The sequence below is a fragment of the Canis aureus genome, chromosome 21 (assembly GCF_053574225.1).
Source record: "Canis aureus isolate CA01 chromosome 21, VMU_Caureus_v.1.0, whole genome shotgun sequence".
Classification (NCBI taxonomy): Eukaryota; Metazoa; Chordata; class Mammalia; order Carnivora; family Canidae; genus Canis; species Canis aureus.
In genome coordinates, this window is record NC_135631.1 from 9,269,530 (window position 1) to 9,287,465 (window position 17,936).

Below are 17,936 nucleotides of genomic sequence, written 5' to 3' on the forward strand. Positions count from 1 at the left end.
ACCACCGTCACCTTTCGGGAAGGGCTAAATATGTGTATTCATAACCTCTCGTTTGTGATCACGAGGCTTGTTAGCCCGCCTGAGAGACACGGAAGTCGAGGCTCGGGAGGCCGGCGCTGCGTCCGAGAGTGCACTGCGAGGAGGCAGCCTGGTAGGGGCTGGAGAGGTCGGCAGCCACAGGGCCTCCTGCCCCGAGCATGGACTCGAGTAGGGGTGACGGGAGCAGGTGCCACCTACTGATGACCCTTCGAGGGCTGGGTGGGGTCATTACCAAGGAGGGTCCTAACCGCAGCTGCCCTTCCCGTGACAAACCCCAATGGCACTGAACGGTGGCCCATGTTGTGCACATGCTCCGAGGAGCTTCGGCTCGGGGTCTTAGCTTTCCCTGATGGCTTCTCCCAGTCAACCTTGCAGCCGTTGGAAGCCAACTCTTGGAGCGAAGCCATCCCTGCCCTTCTGCCTTGGCATCTCCATTCTGGGAGCTGCATCCCATAAAGCTTGCCTTGGCGATGGGTGGTGGGGGAGGCTCCGTGGGTGCAACCGGAGAGATGAGGAGGGGCCTCAGCCCAGAGGCAGGAGGCTAAGCCCAGGGCCTGCTGGGGGGCTCCGGGGTACTGCAGGGTGCTTGTGGTCAGAAGGGACTGGAGGCTGGACTGCTGTTCAGAGCCCCACCCTGCGGGCTGGGGCCGGTCCTCAAGGGCTTTAATCCAGGCCAGGCGTGTCAGCCTGTCAACCCAGAGCTCACCTTGAGAGAAGGGATCAACCCCAAGCGGGGAGCTGCCAGGGCATGGGGGCTACACCCTTGCGACAGAACAAAGCCAGAAAAGCTTCCACGGCCAACACGCCCTGCCCAGCCCCCTGCAGCCCAAAGGAGTGTTTTCTCTCTGACCCCAACAGTGCCCCGGAGGAGGAGTCACTACCCTGGGGTACTGAGACCTGGAGGGCTCTGGGGGCTTGGTCCTCTGTCCCAAGGCCCTGGACGGACTCCCCTTCCTGCTCCTTCCCCTCGCTGCCCTGTTCCTGACTGTCTCCTCCCTGACGCTGTCCTGGGGGACCTTCGCTTCTGCTCTTCTGAGAGCCTGTGGTTAGAACAAAATAAGAAGCCAGTTGGTGGGGCCTGCAGAACTTTCCTGAATACGGGGTGGGGGGAGGGCCGTGACTTCCTGGAGCTCCCCTCCCCCGCCCCAGCCTCCTCCTAGCCCAGCCGTGGGGCCTGGCAGGGGCCGTGGGGCCCAGCGGGGGCTGGTGGGGCCGGCGGGGGCCGGTGGGGCCGGGCGGGGGCGGTGGGGCCCAGCGGGGGCCGGCGGGGGCCGTGGGGCCGTGGGGCCCAGTGGAGCAGGCGCAGGTAATGGCTCTTCAGGAGGACAGGGAAAGGCCGGAAAGCCTGGAGGGAGGGAGAACTCTACCGTGGCCACCTCCACGTCTCCTCTCTGCTGGCTTCCAAATACCGAGTGTTTTGGAGAAACCGTGTGTAGTTAAGTGGGAGCTCAGGCCCCGCTGCTAACCCTCCCGCTCGGGGTGATCTGTGGGCTGCCTTCCGAAGTCCCCTCCCCCTAGACACCCTGAATACTGCCAAGGGGCCCACCTGAGCCCCTGCCTCGGAGGGACACTGCTGGGGCAGCCCCTCCACCTCGCCCCTGCATGGTGGGTGTTTGCCCTATTTGGGGGGGGGTGGTGAGGGTGAGAGGGAAGGGAAGGGGCCTCTGCTCAGGAACTCTCCTTCCCCCAACCCCCCCCCCCCCCCGCCCCGTCCATCCTCCTAGCCCCCGGGGCAGCTTGGTTTCGAGCAGGACTGCGTCACCAGCTAGCAGGACTGCCGGCGCGGGGCGGGGGCTCCGGCTGACCATTAACTTTTCCAGGCCCAGGTGCCGGAGTCTGCACACCTGCGGGCCGTGAGAAGGCGCCGCAGAGGGCAGAGGCCGCGAGGCTGGCACGTCGGTAACAATACAACCCCCAGGATGTGTGTTTCTCACATGTGCACTGGGCTAGGGCTTCATGGGAACGCGTCTCAGGGACGCTCACGCACAGCCCTGCAGGGAAGGTCTCGTGCTCCCCAAGCTGACCTTATGGGAGATTAAATGTCAGGCCTGTGGGCAATGGGCTGGGATGTAAACTTGGGGCTCCCCATGGTGAGTGGCATGTGTTGGGGGTCTGGGGATAGAGGCCGGCTGGCTCAGCGTCATTTTGTCACCCTGAGGGTTAAGGTCAGAGGCCCTCCAGAAAGCCAGCCTCAATCCTGCCCCCCAGCCCCCAGACTCTGATGAGAGGAGGGACCCCACACCCCTCATGGCATCCCTCTGGGCTCTCTATTTCTGCTGGTGTGGTGGCCGGGGCTCCCGTGCATATACCCTGGCCAGCCTGCGTGGGATGAGCAGCAGGAGAGGGGGTGGGAGCTCTAGGGCTGCTTGTTACTCAGCAGGCCCTCAGCCATCCTGACTCGTCTCGGGTTCACAGACTCTTCTGCAGCTGACACCAAGACCTGGGAACCGTTTCGGGACCCATAAGTTGGTGTCCTGCTGTGTGCCTGGCCTCAGGCCGGGTGTGACCCCCAAAGCTCCCACTCAGGACCCAGATACGGCAGGCTCCTGGCTGCCCACTGCTCTCTTCAAAAGCAGAAACAGAAATAATGCACTGGAACCAGTACACTGGTGCTCTGCCCCATTTGATGCGGGCTGCCTGGTTCCACCTCACCCAGAGAAGCACCAGGGTGCCCAAGCCTTCCACAGCTCCCCTTCTCCAAGGGATGCCCGCATCCTGGGGAAGACTTCAGGAGAAGATGTTCTGGAAGGTAGGGAGTGGAAGTCCACTGGGTGTCACAGGAGTGAGGCGGTTGTGCTGACCCTACCTGGCAGGCCAACCCTGGAAGCTGGGCGGGCAGCCACATGCCCTGGAAGCCCAAGGTCTGCCCTGGAAGCCAAAGACTCAGCTGTCATTGGAAGAGAGGCCAGAGTTTCTAGATAGGTGCCACGTGCATAGCAAGGCCGAGGCCACATATCCAACCACTGGACGGCCTTCCTCTGCTATGGCCGGGCCAGCTAGCCGCACAGCTCTAGCCCCTGAGACCATCCCTCCAGGGCAACCCCAGAGGAACCGTGGCATGTCTGAGGACGTCCAGGGGCCCTCGGCTTCACATTCACTTCCTGGCTTCTTTCCTAGCAGGAGAACCACCTGAGCCTGGCCCTGAGCGGGTGCATACCACCCCAGGGTCATGTATGACCACCCCACATGTCAAAAATTGTAAGTGATACAAGCGGCAATTAACGTGGACCTTGCAACCAAGACAAACGAGGTGCATGAGACATGGGGGTCTGACCTCCACGGGCGGGTCAGCGCCTTGCCAACGGAGCTTGTCCTGCCACTCCCAGTGCTGGGGAGGTCAAAGGCAGGGCACAGCCTCTGGGATGTGCTTTTATGGTAGGGAATCAATCCCAAAACTGCAGGTCTGAGGTTGTCAGGAAGCCCTGCTTTATCTCAGGTAGTCAAGTCCAAAATTTGTCCCCTGGGTAAGGGTGGCCTCTCCCTGCCATCCGTCACAGCAAGCCAGATTTGGGAGGGGGGTAAGGGGGGGTGGGTGAGGGGGTTGATGGAGACTCAGGGGGATGGTTTTGAGGTTTGCATCAGCATGGTTTCTGACCTGGCTGCCCCCTGCCCACTCGACCACCAGAGCTTGGCTCAGGTGGCTGCTCCCATACCCCAGAAGGCCAAGTGGCTTTCAGGTCAACACAGGGCTCCAGGGGAGCATGGGGCCACCCTGGCTGGTCAACCCTCATAGGCAGGGCCAGTAGAAATGCAGCGCCAGAAAGACAGAGTGTGATATGCCGGTGCCCCAGGAGTGCTCTCTAGGCCACCCGAGCCAGCACCCACTCACCCTGAGAGAGGTCTTCCTAGATCTAACTATTGAGGTGGTCACAGGCTCCCAAGGCTGGTGGGGGCCCAGAAGGGATGGGAGTCTCCTCTAAGAGACCTTGGGAGGGCAGGACAAAGGAGGCCTGGGCCTTTCTCAGGGTGTGCTGGAAACCAAGGCCCAGGGCCAGCCCCCTATCCCTGGGCCCTCAAGCATAGCAGGTACCAGGAGCTAGAGCTCAGATCTGCTCCCACCTCCTCCCTGTCCTTTTTGTCCCCCAAGCCCTGCCCAGGCAGCCCAGACTCCCTTCCCAGACTCCATCCCATCCCCCGCTGGCCACTAAAGGGACCTGGGTGACATGCACAGCCCTGCCCTGCCCCACACCTCCCTGACTCCTTTGGGACAAGGCCTTTAAGATATGGCCTCCCCTGAGCTCTCAGGAGAGCTCAGACCCCAAGAGGAGCATGATCCAAACTCTGCTGACACGGCTCCCAGTGAGTGAGTGAATGTGTCTATACTGGCGCACCTGGTCTGTAAAGTCGGGGCTGGTGTTCATGGAGGGCCCTTGCGGAGAGCTTCCCACCATATTCATGAGTGCGGGGCCACTTGGGCCAGCTGTCACCTGTTGCCAAGTGTCACTACCAGCCTGTCCATCCTGCTACTTCTCACCTGTGCCAATGATGGACGCACTCGAGGGCTGCAGTGCCTCACGGCTGTGTGTTCAATGCAACACTGGCCGGGGCTCCCCGCTCCAGTGTCCAGGCTGGCAAGTGGGAGAACACGTATGTGAGGGAACCAGGACTCAGGTCCTATGATCTGGACTCTTGGGGAAAGAAAGGCACATCTGTCTACACGGTTTTCTTGCTCACGAAGGGAAAGCTGCCATTTGAACGATGATACTGGGACACCTTAGCTGGCCTTCGAGGTCCTCTGCCACTTGACGCTGCCCTAGCCTCAGATCCTGTGCCCCCCCCAGAGCCCGAGCGCACTGCCCACATCTGCGCTCTCACCCGACACGGCTTTGCCGCGTTGGGTCTGCCCGGCGTGCTGTCTCCTCCGCTGAGAATCTGTCTCTGTGAGGCCTTCCTTGGCTGACCCTTCGCCCCCTACCAGTCTGCCTGACACCTGCCATTCCCGAAAGCCCTCCCATCCACTCAGAGCACACATGCGGTGAGAGCCTCGTGCTCAGCCCAGGGGCATCGAGATGAGCAGAAGCACAGAGCAGGCCTTTGTCTCCACTGATAACAGAATGGCTACCTGGCCACCCTGACTCCCCCAGAGGACACTCCGGCCTACCAGAGGAGCCACAAGAGGAAGCCTAGAGTCCATGGCCCAGCAGCCTGCTCCATCAGAGCACACAGGCTGCTTCTCAGGGGCTGGGCAGGGCCTCAGGGGCTGGCCTCGGTGCTCAAGCTGCCAGGAACGTGGGGCCCAATCCAAGCCAGCCGGGTATAGAATGCTAGAAGACTCCTGTCTGACTTATCCCTGGAGTGAGGGTAGACAGGCAGGACTCTTGCAGCCCAGGTGCTGGTGGGGTCGGGACTGGCCATGGCTGTAAGAGGCTCTGACAACAGGACAGGCTCAGGAAGGAGGCCTCCATGGCCACAGCTCAGGCCTGAAGACACTGTGTGACCTGTGTTGTTCTGTCTCTACAGGGACTCTAGTGGGGCCAGGGACCATAGGCCTGGCACCCTCCCCCACACCTCCCCCCCCACCCCACACACACACACAATCGGGGACGGAACAAAGGCGCGGTGGTGAGCAGCATGCTGGGCCGGAGCATCTGCAAGGGCCGGGCTCTGAGTGGGTGTTTGCCCATCTGGAAGCAATATTGCAGAAATGTAAGGCGGCCAGAGTACGGGATATTCTCTGAATACGTGAACTCTACAGTGAGGAATATGGATTTAATGGATAATCTTACCAGCAGCCAAAAGAACCCAGATTCCTCCCCAGGCCTTCACCCTGCACTTGGCTTCCACCGCAGCCCAGCCCAGCCAGGGGCCAGCAGCGCCTGTGGCCATGGCCTCCAGAAACAGGGCTGACCCAGCATCTGAGCTCACTTTTTTCTTGCACTGGATGGGAGTGGGGGAAACAGAGACCTGTTCCAGCTCCTGTCCTTGAGACGCCCATTTACAGGGAGGAGGACGACGCTGGAGAACACATAAGTGTGTGTGTGTGTGTGTGTATGTGGTGTGGGGGGGGGGGTGGTGATTAATTAAAATCTACAATGGCTACGACTTGTTCTGGAATCTGGGGGAGAAAAAACCATTTCTGTAGCTCTTCCCAACTTAATATAGCTGGAATAATAAAATAAAACAATAAAAACCACAGCGGAAAAGATGACTGGAGCGTTTTTATGGCGAACAGCAGAGGAAGAGCCCAGAAGGCCCGATGGAGCGCGGCGAACAATGTGATTCAGGGAACGCTTCCAGAAGGCGGGAGGAGGAGCGGAATGCAGGTCCGGCTGGCCTGGGGCGCCGGGAGGAGTGGGGGCTCCCCACACTCAATCCACGGAAGCTGCATCTCAGGCAGGGTCCTGGCTGCTCTCGGATCTCATTTCAGAGGCTCATTCATCCCTCCCTAATGTAAAATCCCCAAATGCCAAAAGCTTCATGACGTGGCTAATAGCGCAGGGGGGGGTGTTGGCTGGCTGCCTCCTTGGTGCCCGTGTGTCAAGGGGTGGGGCCTCTGGCTCCCCATCCCTACCAGGATCCCCCAACTCAACCCTGTTTACAGCCAGGGATCTCCCAGGGAGCTGACCTTTGACAAGAGCCTCATGGGGAGGCAGAGGTGGGAATCCTTCTGGGTCCTCCACAGCCTCCTCCCCACATCCAGGCAAGGACTCTCTAAGGGAGAACATGCACACCCCATACCAGGGGGCTGCAGCACAGGAGCTTAGCCCCTCTGGCTTCCTGGCCACAGGGTACAGTGCTCCAGGGCAAAGAGGGCCTCAGGCTGTGGTTGTCATGGAGGAGAGGAGACTCCCACTGCAGGCCCCTTCCTACCCCATCTGCACATTCCAAGAGGAACAGAAGCCCTCAGAGCTCCCTGACCTACCCCCCATCTTATGAGGTAGGGGTGAGGTTCAGAGAGTGTGGCAGCTAAGCCTGTAGAAGTGCCCATAATCTGGCCTGGCACCGTGGGGGAGGCAGGTGGGCAGGGAGCCTTTTCCTCTGCCCCAGAACACCTTAGTGTGACCCCTGAAGGCCCTGCTCTGAGCCTCCCCCCAACCTTGGGGTGCTGCTATCCCCATTCTGGACTGGGTCCCAGCCAGACGGTAATGATATCGCTGAGGTCAGGCAGCCCAGTTGGACTATATGCTCCCTGTGGTCAAGGAGCTCCAATGTCCATTCATATCACTCCTAGCAGAGGGTCTGGCGCACACAGGTGCTGAATATGTGCAGAGTCCATGGAAGAATGAGGAGAAGGAGACATAGAGCTTGAACGAGATGACACATGTGCAGAGCCTCTCCCAGGTTCCCAAAGGACATAAACTATGGCCTCCTTGTACCTGGTCCCCTCCCAGCTTTCTAGGGGGCAGGGAATACAGGGAGTATGCCCCTTTTCCCTAAGGGGAGAGAGGCCCAGTGAGTCTGCGGTATACCAGCTGTCAGTGACCCAATTTGGTCTAAACAGCTTGACCCAGCCCCATCCAAGGATTAGACACAGGTGAGCAGTAACCAGCCCCAGCCACCTGCCTGCCATTGGCTTCAGGCAAGTTCACCAGGAGCCAGTTCTGCCTCCCCTCAAAGGCACCCTCCTCAGAAGCAATGCCAGGACCCTCCCCTCTAGGGCTACAGACGAGATTTGAGACCTTTGAGTTGAAAGGAAATTTGAAAAATCAAGTTCCTTTTGTAAGCTGCCAAAGTCCTGTTTTCCTGGTGGTGAGGCCCTAAGATGCCTCACTCACCATTAAGGATGATCTCTCGTATCGAGGCTGGGGAGGGGGTAAGAGGGGGCTGTGATAAAACTACTTGTCCAGGAAACAGTTTACTTATTCCTACAGACCTTACTGGGGTTCCCACACCCTGTGCCTAGTCTTGGGGTAATATAGTAGAGCGGGTGATATAGTAGAGCCACCGGGCCTCTGGGAGCCACAGTCTGGGGGGTGGCCACTACACCTGGGGAAGACAAGATATGTGAAGAGGTAAGAGAGCTCCTGGGTGTGAGGGGCACCTTGGGAACCCCCGGGACATGAGGATGCTCCCGGAGATAGGAGGAGAGTATGTGTCCCAGGTGGGAATATGAAGAGACTCTGGCCAGAGCAACACTTTGTGCCCTGCATGAAACTGGGACCATGAAAGATTGCTGGAGCCCAGAGGAAGGGGCTCAGGGCTGGGAGCAGTGTGGAGCCTCTGGGGAGCATGGGTATGGAGACTGGGCAGGATGGACAGCTGCTGGTCACTGCTGCACAAAATCCTATGGCATCAACAAAAGAAACAAACAACAACAACAAAAAGAAGACCTAAACAAGAAGGAAAGGTATCCCATGTTCATGGACCAGAAGACCTCACGTTGTTGAGATGCTGATACTTCCCAAAATGATCTGAAGATTGATTGTAATCCCTCCTAGAATTCCATCTAGTTTCTCTGCAGACATTGGCAAGCTGATCCTAGAGTTCATATGGAAACTCAAGGAACCCAGAACAGCTCATCAATCTTGACAGAAGAACAAAGCTGGAAGACCAATCTGGTTCACCTGGTTTGGCCCAGCCCCAACTGAGGGGATGGACACAGGCAGGCAGCTCACCTGTGAAGGCTGTAGGACTCACACTTCCTGATTTCAAAGCATTACCACAAAGCTACGGTAACCAAGACAGTGTGGCACTGGCAATAGGACAGACATACAGATCAAGGGCATAATAGAACTAAAAGCCCAGGAGTAAACCCTCTCATTTGCGGTCAGCTGGTTTCTGACATGGGTTTCAAGATCACTCAGTGGGGAAAAAACAGTCTTTTCAACAAATGGTGCTGGGATAGCTAGATCTCTGTATGCCACAGAATGAAGCCAGACCCCTACCTCACACTCTATACAAAAGTTAACTCCAATGCATCAAAAACTCAGATGCAAGAGCTAACACTATAAAGCTCTCAGAAGAAAATAGGAATAAATCTTTGTGACCTTGGATTTGCACATTGCTACTTATTTACAACACTAAAAACACGAGCCTCAAAAGAAAAAAAGTAGTTTATTTGGACTTTATCAAAGTTAAAAATCACTGTGAGTCAAAAGACACCATTAGGAAAGTGAAAAGACAACTCACAAAATGGGGGAAAATATATACGATGAGGGACTTGTGTCTGGAATATATAAAGAACTCTAATTACTCAGTAATAAAGTGATCAATAAAAATTGGGGAAAGATCTAAATAGACATTTCATAAGGAAGAGATATGAATGGCCAATGAGCACATGAAAAGATGCCCCACATCATTAGCCATCAGGGAAATACAAATCAAAACCATGAGATATTACTTCATACCCTGCAGGGTGCCCAACGTGAAAAAGATCCACAGTAACAGGCATTGGCGAGTATGGGTGGAAATTGGAACCTTCCTATGATGCCAGCAGTAAGGTACGATGGCACAGCCACTGTGGGAAATCGTCGGGTGGTTCCTTACAAAGTTAAACATCAAGTTCCCAATGACCTACCAAGAGCAGTGAAAATATATGTTGGTACAAGTTTGCATCCTCACGTTCATGGCAACATCGTTCATAACAGCTGAAAAATGGAAGCAGCCCAAATATCCATCAACGGATGCAAGGATAAACAAAATGGGCTCCAGCCACACAACGGGATGTTGCCTGGCCATACGAGTGAGCGAAACCCTGACATCTGTTGCACAAGGATGGACCTGGAGGACATGATGATAAGTGAAGAAGCAGTCAAGAAAGGCCACGTAGTGTGTGATTCTCTACGAATGTCCAGAACAGGCAAATCCTCACAGCCGGGAAGCAGATTTGTGGCTGCCTGGGCTTGGGATGTGGGAGGCGGGAGTGGAGAGCACTTGCTACTGGGGATGGGGTTTCTTTTAGGGGTGCTGAAAATGTTCTGGAACTACACAGTGCTGACGGTTGCACAACTCTGAGTATCCTAAAAACCATCAAATCGTACACTTTCAATGGGTGAATTGTATGGAATGCGAGTGATTGCTGAATAAAGCCAGTACGGAAACAAAAATAATAATAAAAAAAAACAACACAAAACAAACAGCCTCCACAGCACCCCAGTAGGCCCCCAGGCAGCCCCCAACTCTGAGCGAGGCCCCCGCTGGCCCAGACGGCTGAGTTCCTACCCATGTCCTGCTACGCAGTCCCCAGGTTGGACATTTCTCATGGTGAAGGCCCAGGAACAGGGAGCCAGAAGTCCTGTGCAGCTGGGGTGGGGGGGGCCTGGAAGCTGTGCAGCAGAGATGGAGGCTCCCACGCTCCAGAGCCAAGCTGACGTGACTAAAGCTAAACAGACCCCATGCCACGACGGGGTTACAGCTAATTCTGTGCAGCGCGCTGAGCCCCTCACCAGCGATGGCAGCCGTGGGGAGGGGCGGTGGGGCAGGCAGCCCCAAAGGTAATTTGCACACGGAGTTTATAAGGCCCCTCAGCTCTTTTAAACATATGCTTCTCTGATTATAAACAGCTGATGGCTCACAAGATTCAGATTTTCCAGCAAGGCTTCCAAAAAAAGATTACACTCCAAGCAGAGAAAGGTGACGGGGTGCTTTGCTGTGGACATAAATCCAACCACGTTCTCCAGCAGCTGGAGCCGCCCCTGCTGCCAGGCTTGGAGCATGTCACATCTGTAAAATGTTTGCTGCCATCGACATGTCCTGAGGAGGACTCTGGCTCAGCCACGGTCCTGGGGAGGGAAGAGGGTGAAGGAGACCGAGCCCCCCATCCGAGACCGAAAGCCCTGTCTCCTTGGAGCTAAGGCTGCATAAAGCCCTCACCTCTCACATGTAGACCTGGGTAGAGGGCTAAGGCTTCAGGCTGCTGCCTGTCCGGTGCACTGGCCTCCTTATGGAGTGCCACCTGGGCCTATGCTGACTCCATGTCTGAGCACCCCACTCTCCCCAGGGATGTGGGGTACCAAGAAAGAGGAGGGGCATGAGCGGATTAGAAATGCTGAAATGTAACCTTGAGTCACCACCTTGCCCAGTGCAGTGTGGCCAAGCTGGTGGCCGGGGGTCAGGCTGCAACACCCCAGAAAGGAAGAGATTCCGCTGAGAAAGTGTTCAAGGCCAGTCTGATATGTAGCTGCTGCTGAGTGAGTCTGGGTGAGGCAGTTGTCCTCTTCCTGCAGAGGAGATGCTCTGAGGTGTCCCCAGCTACCTGATAAAGGAGGCCATGTTCAAGTGGGACAATTAATGAGCAAGTGGTTCCTGTTTGTTTGTTTGTCTGCTCAGGGAGTTTTGAGGGGCAGAGGTACCACCCTGGGGGGTCTGGCACCTGGGGGCCTGGGGACTGCCCACGCCTCCTCCCACACTGGGTATCCAGAGGAGCTCCAGGGAAGACAGGGCAGTGCATGTGGGATCAACATCCATGCCTTGGGGTCCCCATTGCTATGGGGCTTAGGTAAAACAGTCCATGCCCTCCCCACGTGGAGTCCCCAGTGCCACCGTCCACCCACAGGGTATCCTGCTGTCAACCCTCACGGGTCTGCTCCTCTTTCACTGTGGCTAACCCATGAGAGGGCTCCACCATGCTCCCAGGAACAGAAAACAAACTGGGATAGAGCTGGCTGCCTGAAGCCTCCCCAACACACACACCACTGGGCCCTTGTCACGAAGAACCATCAGTGCGGGGCAGGCATGAAGATGTTCAAGGTCAGTCCATGGGCCCACAGGTCACAATGGCACCTGTGTGAAGCCAGAGAATCCATGTGCAGGTCCTACTACCAGCCCCCAAGGGCAGGGTGCCAGGAGAAGGGGAGGGAAGGGAGAGTCACCACTACTGGGGATAGTGCCTGCCTGCCCTGGGTGTGTGCCCTGCCAGGCATGCTGGGGAGCAGAACCCTGGGGGCCCACTCAGAGACAGATGAGAATGCACCCTAGCAACCAAGCCCCTTCCCGGATGCCTGGGAGGCTCCTTGGTGGTGCGGGGTCATTGGTCACCAGCCTCAGGAGAGATAGGCATTGCCTTTCATCCTACCCATGAGCTAAAGAACTGGATTTGGATGTTCTCTAGGGAAGAAAAAATCACTTATTACAGGTGCCGGATCACGTTCTAGCTATTACCTTCTCTCAACCGTGAGCACATTGTCACAAAGTCGCCCTTCTGCTCAAACCCCAGCCCCTACCTGTTTCCCAGAGACTGCCCACTGAGTCACAAACACTCATCTCACGGGCACCCCAGGTTAATGGCCACTGGCCTGGAGGACAGAATTCAGATCCTGACAAAACAGAAATGTGGCTTTACGCCTGGAGCAGATGCTTTTTGGCTGTAGCACCCTCTCTCCCGTGCCCAGATGCCATTCACACTGGCAAAAGCTGACAGGTGGGCCAAGCCCTCTTCGCTGCCCCTGGGAGGATGGTTGTAACAGCTAGTTACGGCCATCCTTGGAACAAACTGCCCAACAACTTCCCAGCTTCAAGCAATGATCTGAGGGTGGTTCTGGCTTAGGGTCTCTTGGGAGGCTGAAGTCAGGACTGGCCAGGGCTGTGGCCACCTGATGGCTTGGGTGGGACTGGAGGACCCACACTGATGGCACGCTCACGAGGCCATCGGTGGGAGGCCTCGGTCTCCACTGAGCTGCTTGGGTGTCCTCACAATATGGTGGCTGGCTTCTTCCCACGTCAGGGATCCCAGGGGGAGAGTGAGGAGGAAGCTCCCTTGCCTTTTGTGACTCAGTTTTGGAAGGCACACTCAGACGTTGCCACCGTATTCTATTTATCAGAAGCAAATCACTAAGTCCAAAAAAAATCAAGGGGAGGGAATTAAGCTCCATCTTTTGAAGAAGGCATCTCAAAGGCCTCATGGACAGATCTAAAACCACATGGCCACGTGGTACCCCAAACCGATGGCCCTATCTCCTCATTCTTGTTTTTGCTGTCCAAGTTGATGGGAGCAGTCTCATTCGGTTCCCCAAAACCTCTCATTGTCAACCATTTTGTGCCCACTGCTCCCTGAAGGCCTGGCGGTTTCCACTGGAGGAGCCGTGCCCTCTACAGGCACAGAGCCATGTATATATGGGTTCTCTGTAGTATTTGTTCTTACTGTCAATCTCAGATGAGGGCCTTCTGACATTTAAAAACAACCTACAACCCTCAGGGCAACCGGGATGGGGCTTCCTATCAATGCTTTGGCCAGAACTTCAGGGATAATAGAAAATTCTTTCTGGGCTGATCCTGGCAGTGCCAATGTCCTCAAAGGCCTGGGCCCATCCAGCCCCCAGGGCCAGGGAGGTTGTCGTTGAGTGGCAGCTGTGCCAAAGGCCGGCCTGGGCAGGAAGTGGGGGACAGGAAGGCCCCAGGGGGCTGTGCAGTGGGAAGAGTTGCCTCTGGAAGGTGATGGTAGAAAAGACTCTTTAGGCAATGGGTCTGGCAGGGCCTAGCTCTTTACTTTCCCACCCCTCAAGCCTGGCATCTGACCAGGCCCCAAGCAGGTGCTCAGGAGACAGCTGCTGAGTTAACCCGCATCGAAGCGGGGGCTCTGGGAGAATCAGGGTTGGCTAATCAAGGCTTGGCTGTACAACGCCGAAACATACACACACAGCACAGCTGCCCTCTCGGTGGGAAGCGGCCCACACCCCACGCTGCCACTCATCAGGGCAGCCTGGTCTTGAGACCCCCACCTGTCTGGCCTCGTGTTATTGCAGACCCCAGTACAGGAGAGCAGATCTGCTCCTGGGAGAGAGCCACGGCGGACCCTAACATGGCATAGCTGTCTAATGGTGCACCCCCGAAATTCCCTTGCCAGGTTGCTCTCCAAGAAGGGGTACTGTGGGGGCCCGTGCTTGTCCTGGAGCTGGGACCATCCCGGGGAGACAGAACCCACATCGATCACACACCTTGCTCTGTGCCCTAGGCCACTAACACAGGGAACGGCGCCCTGAGAAGCCATGCCCGCGGAGCGACGATGCCCCATAGCTGTGCCGCTATCACCATAGCGGAGCAGAGGGGCGGGTGCTGACTCACGTACACAGGTTTATTAAGATCCAGCTTGCCCACCTGACTCTCACCTTCCTTCCACATGCTCCTAGGGGCCACCTGAAGCCCTCCTTGCCCTCAGCCACAGAGTGCTGCCAAAGCCACCTCCTGTGGGAACCCCGCCTGGCTGCTTCTCACCCCTCCAGGGGGCACCACCTTCCTCCAGGCCTCCTGCCTCTCTCAATGGGGTGATGGCAGGTCTCCCCACAAGGCAAGACCCCTTTGGCTCCCCCTCTCATCCCCACTCCTCAATTCTCTCTCCATTCAGCAGCCAGAGTGGTCTTTCTAGAAAGGAAACCTGACGCTCACCATGACACTCCCCAAACCTCCCAGAGATACCTCCCTGTGCTAGGTCTCTTCCATGGCCTTTGAAACCCAGAACGTCCTGGAGTCTGCTTATCCTCACTGGAGCATGGGATGAACACAAGGCAGGGATACCGGCAGACAAGCGCTCTGAGTGGGGATGGAAGGGCGTACCACCTGTGGGTACAAGGCAGATCTTGGGGGTAGAAGGTGGGACACATGTGTCAGGGCTGAGTAAGGGCGGGGCATCATCCACAGGCCAACATACCCAAAAGTGTTGGGCCAAGGGGCACGAGGCTCATGCAGGCCTCAAAAGGAGGAAGTTTCTGGAATGAGGATGTGGGAAGCCAGGCCAGCAGAGACTTTTGACCAGTGAAGAAGCTGCTGGATGGAGGGTCATGGGGGTCACAGAGACCTCATCCAGGACAGTTGCAGTGGTGTGTGTGCAAACATGTATGCTTGTGTGTACAAATCTGCTCTGGGGACACCGAGCAGGGGCCACCGGTTCTGGGGGACGTGGACATGGTGGCTATTGAGTGCATGGGCTGTCCTTAAGAGCAAGCTTCTCAGGTGCCCTGGGCTCCTCACCCCCTCCATGTTCCAGTCCACATCGGAGAGCAGCTCAGGGCAAGGATCTTTCCTGGGAAGATGGTGCTGGGGCGGCCACGTGGCCTTGGGCCTCTCTGCTTCAGAGGGAAGCAGCTCTCTGGGAACCTGGCTGAGCCTGAAGCTGGTTCCACCCTGAGACTCCGGGGGTGGGAGAGCCGTGGAAGGAGTGGGGGGTGAGCCACGGTCCAGGGAAACGCGGGGCCGGGGCCTGCCATGTCCTGCCGCTCGGGTGAGGGGCTCCCACCCGCTCCTTCCCCCCTGCCTCGCCCTGTGGGAGGAGGGCTGGTGTTTCCCCCCCGGGACGCCCGGGGCTCTGGGCCCCATCTGCACTTCTGTGCTGGCAAATGCGGGAGAATTAGCTCAGCGACTTCCTCTCCTAATCCCCCACCCCCATTCTAAATACCTCGGAATCAAGAGAAAAGCCGAGTGGACGTTTTGAGCCTAATTCTCTTCAGCTGTGTGTGCGTGTATGCGTGCGCACACTCGGGTGCAGAGGCCTGTGGGGAAACCTTTTGAACCCCGAATATCAGCGCTGGAGGGAGTGCAAGGAACGTTAGGTCAGCCCCCACCACGTACGGATGAGACAAACCAGATGCCCTCTGTCACACGGGAAGCGGAGGTGGAGGCCACCAGGTGCCCGGGCTCTCTGCCCGGCACCCGCCCCGCAGTCCCCGAGCCACGTCCCCAGCTTCCAGGACCTGAGAGCCCCCAGGCCAGCCCAAGCTTGGGAGGGACTCCCCCCCAGCACAACCCAGGCCAGAGCTGGCCACGCCCGCCACCCCCTCCTGAATTCCCATGTGCCAAAGCCAGCTCTGGGCCCCCCTCCCAGCACGCCTGGCAGCCCCCATCTCCCCCAGACTGGCCTGAGGGCCGCCCAGCCTTACATACTTCTCCAGCCAATTCCCACATGTCTCTTGTCTCCTGACGAGACAACAAACCCCTCTCAGTCTCAGAATGTTTTCCTCTGTGTCTCCCCCAAAGGACTAGAGCAGAGGAGGGAGGCTGGTGTGGGCACACAACAGGTGCGCTGGAGCTGGCAGGCAGCAGGAGCTGATTGACGGCGCCCCATGTGCAGCGAGGGGGTGAGGGCTGAGGACGGGCCCGCACGTGACTCGGAACCATCTTCCCTGACCACTGTGTCAAAATTGACAGCAGCAGGCTCCTTGGCCTGGCTCGAAGCACGGCTCCAAGAACACGGTCCCAAGATGTGGTGCCCATGGACTTTCTCCATGAGGGGGTCTCTTAGGAGAAGATCCAAGTGTTCAGGATCTCAGGGTCTGAGGCTAGAGGGTTCAGTGGGGCAAGTACAGCTGCCAGAGAACACGTACGAATGAATCTGTCTGCTCAGGAGGTATGCCCCCACCCAATCACATAGCTAGAACCCCAATTTTGTTCAGATCAGCTCAACTCCATTTGCACGATTAAAAAATCATTTTTAAAGATGAAATCTCAACCAACACTGTCACTCTTTTAAAGGGGGACCACCATTTTAAGAGGACCAGCTGTAGGTGGCTTTTCATCCCATGCTCAATATTCTTGGATTACAGACAAAACCAAAACAAAAAAGTTGAGGAGAAGCTGTGAGTAAAGACTGGAAAAGTCAACTATTGGAAATAAGATGCAGTTCACAGGAACAGCCTAGGCATCTGTATGTTCTGACAAAGAAGAAGGTCTAGAGCACTTTGAAAACTTCTTGTCTTGTCTTTCCTACTGGAATATAAACCCCACAGAGGCGGGAAATCTGTGAAATCACTCTGAGGACCTGGGGCTCCCCCTCCCCTGGCATCCCTGGGGAGGTGGAAATGGACACGCCTGGAGGCTATCCAGGGAAGGGTCTTCGCCTCCCACAGGAGGGTGCAGGAGGCCATGGGAGGCAGAGGTTGGAGCTTTATCCCACCGGCTCACAGCAGCAAGAACCAGGGCAGTGCCTGAGGCCACGTTTGGCCTCTTGTTCCAGCACAGCATTCCCTCTCACTCTTGTCTCAACAGCTCCACTAGGGCTGGCAGCATCACTTCCACTTTCCAGGTAGGAATCCCAGTGTTGCACAGTGTGGGCCAGGACTTCAATCCCTCCCTGTCATTCTCCACCAGGGCAGAGGGTCACAGTGGTCACCCTGTGGAAGTAGGGAGAGGGAGGCTGAGCACGCAGAGGTGGTAGGAAGGTGGTGGGACCCTATGTGAGCTGAGGCTCCAAGCCCCTGGAGCATGCTCCGTTGTCCCATCAGACTTCACTTAACAAAACACAAGTTCAAAGATAAAATTATTAAGAATTTCAAGATGGTGACAGCAAAGCATCAAAACCCTGTGTGTGGGGCAGGGCCCCATGTGATGTTCCTGGTCACAATCTGCCTCTGGGATAGGCAGATGCCCAGAAACACCCATCCAGGTGGTGAGGCCTGGCTGGCCCTCTGTCAACTGTACCAACCGAGGCTAGCTGCACCGCCTTTCCCAGGGGCTGGTCAGGGGACAGAGAGGTGACCAATTTGGCACTGCTTGTGGAGGTCAGAAAGCAAGCTGTTGATGTGTAAAAAGACAACACCATTTCTCCCTTCTCCTCCGGGCTGAACCACAAAGAAAAAACTGACTCAGTCACCCTTGGAGAAATTCCTGGCTCTTTTTGTAGACAAATATTTCAGGCAAAAGCAGTTGAGATGAATGGTCTCATTGCTTGCTTTGGGTGCGGGGATGGCTGCTTGCTTGGCTGGCTCCAACTTCCCCCTTCCTCCCTTGAAGTCAACCCCTGGTTGGGGGAGAGCGAGGGTAACAACTTCTGAGAAAATACTGAGAGTTCACAGAAAGTCTAAACTGCCCTAGATTTGCTGGTAAAACCTCAGTGGAGTGAGAGCCCCTTGAGGACAGACTTCCTGATGGCTGTTCACTGTAGACTGTCTCTGCTTAGGTCACTGCTACGAGGAGCTCAGCAGATGTATGGGGAGGATGGTTGGATGGATGGATGGATGGATGAACAGATGATCAGATGGGTGGATGGATAGACAGGTGTTTGGATGGGTGGTTGGGTCAGTAGATGGATGGGT

At 56.6% G+C, this 17,936-nt stretch overlaps 1 protein-coding gene across 3 annotated transcripts in view; it reads right to left on the reverse strand.

Moving 5' to 3' along the window:
* The window catches only part of KCNQ1 (potassium voltage-gated channel subfamily Q member 1), a 323,311-nt gene that overhangs the window by 120,443 nt on the left and 184,932 nt on the right, over positions 1 to 17,936 (reverse strand). The window lies entirely within an intron of this gene.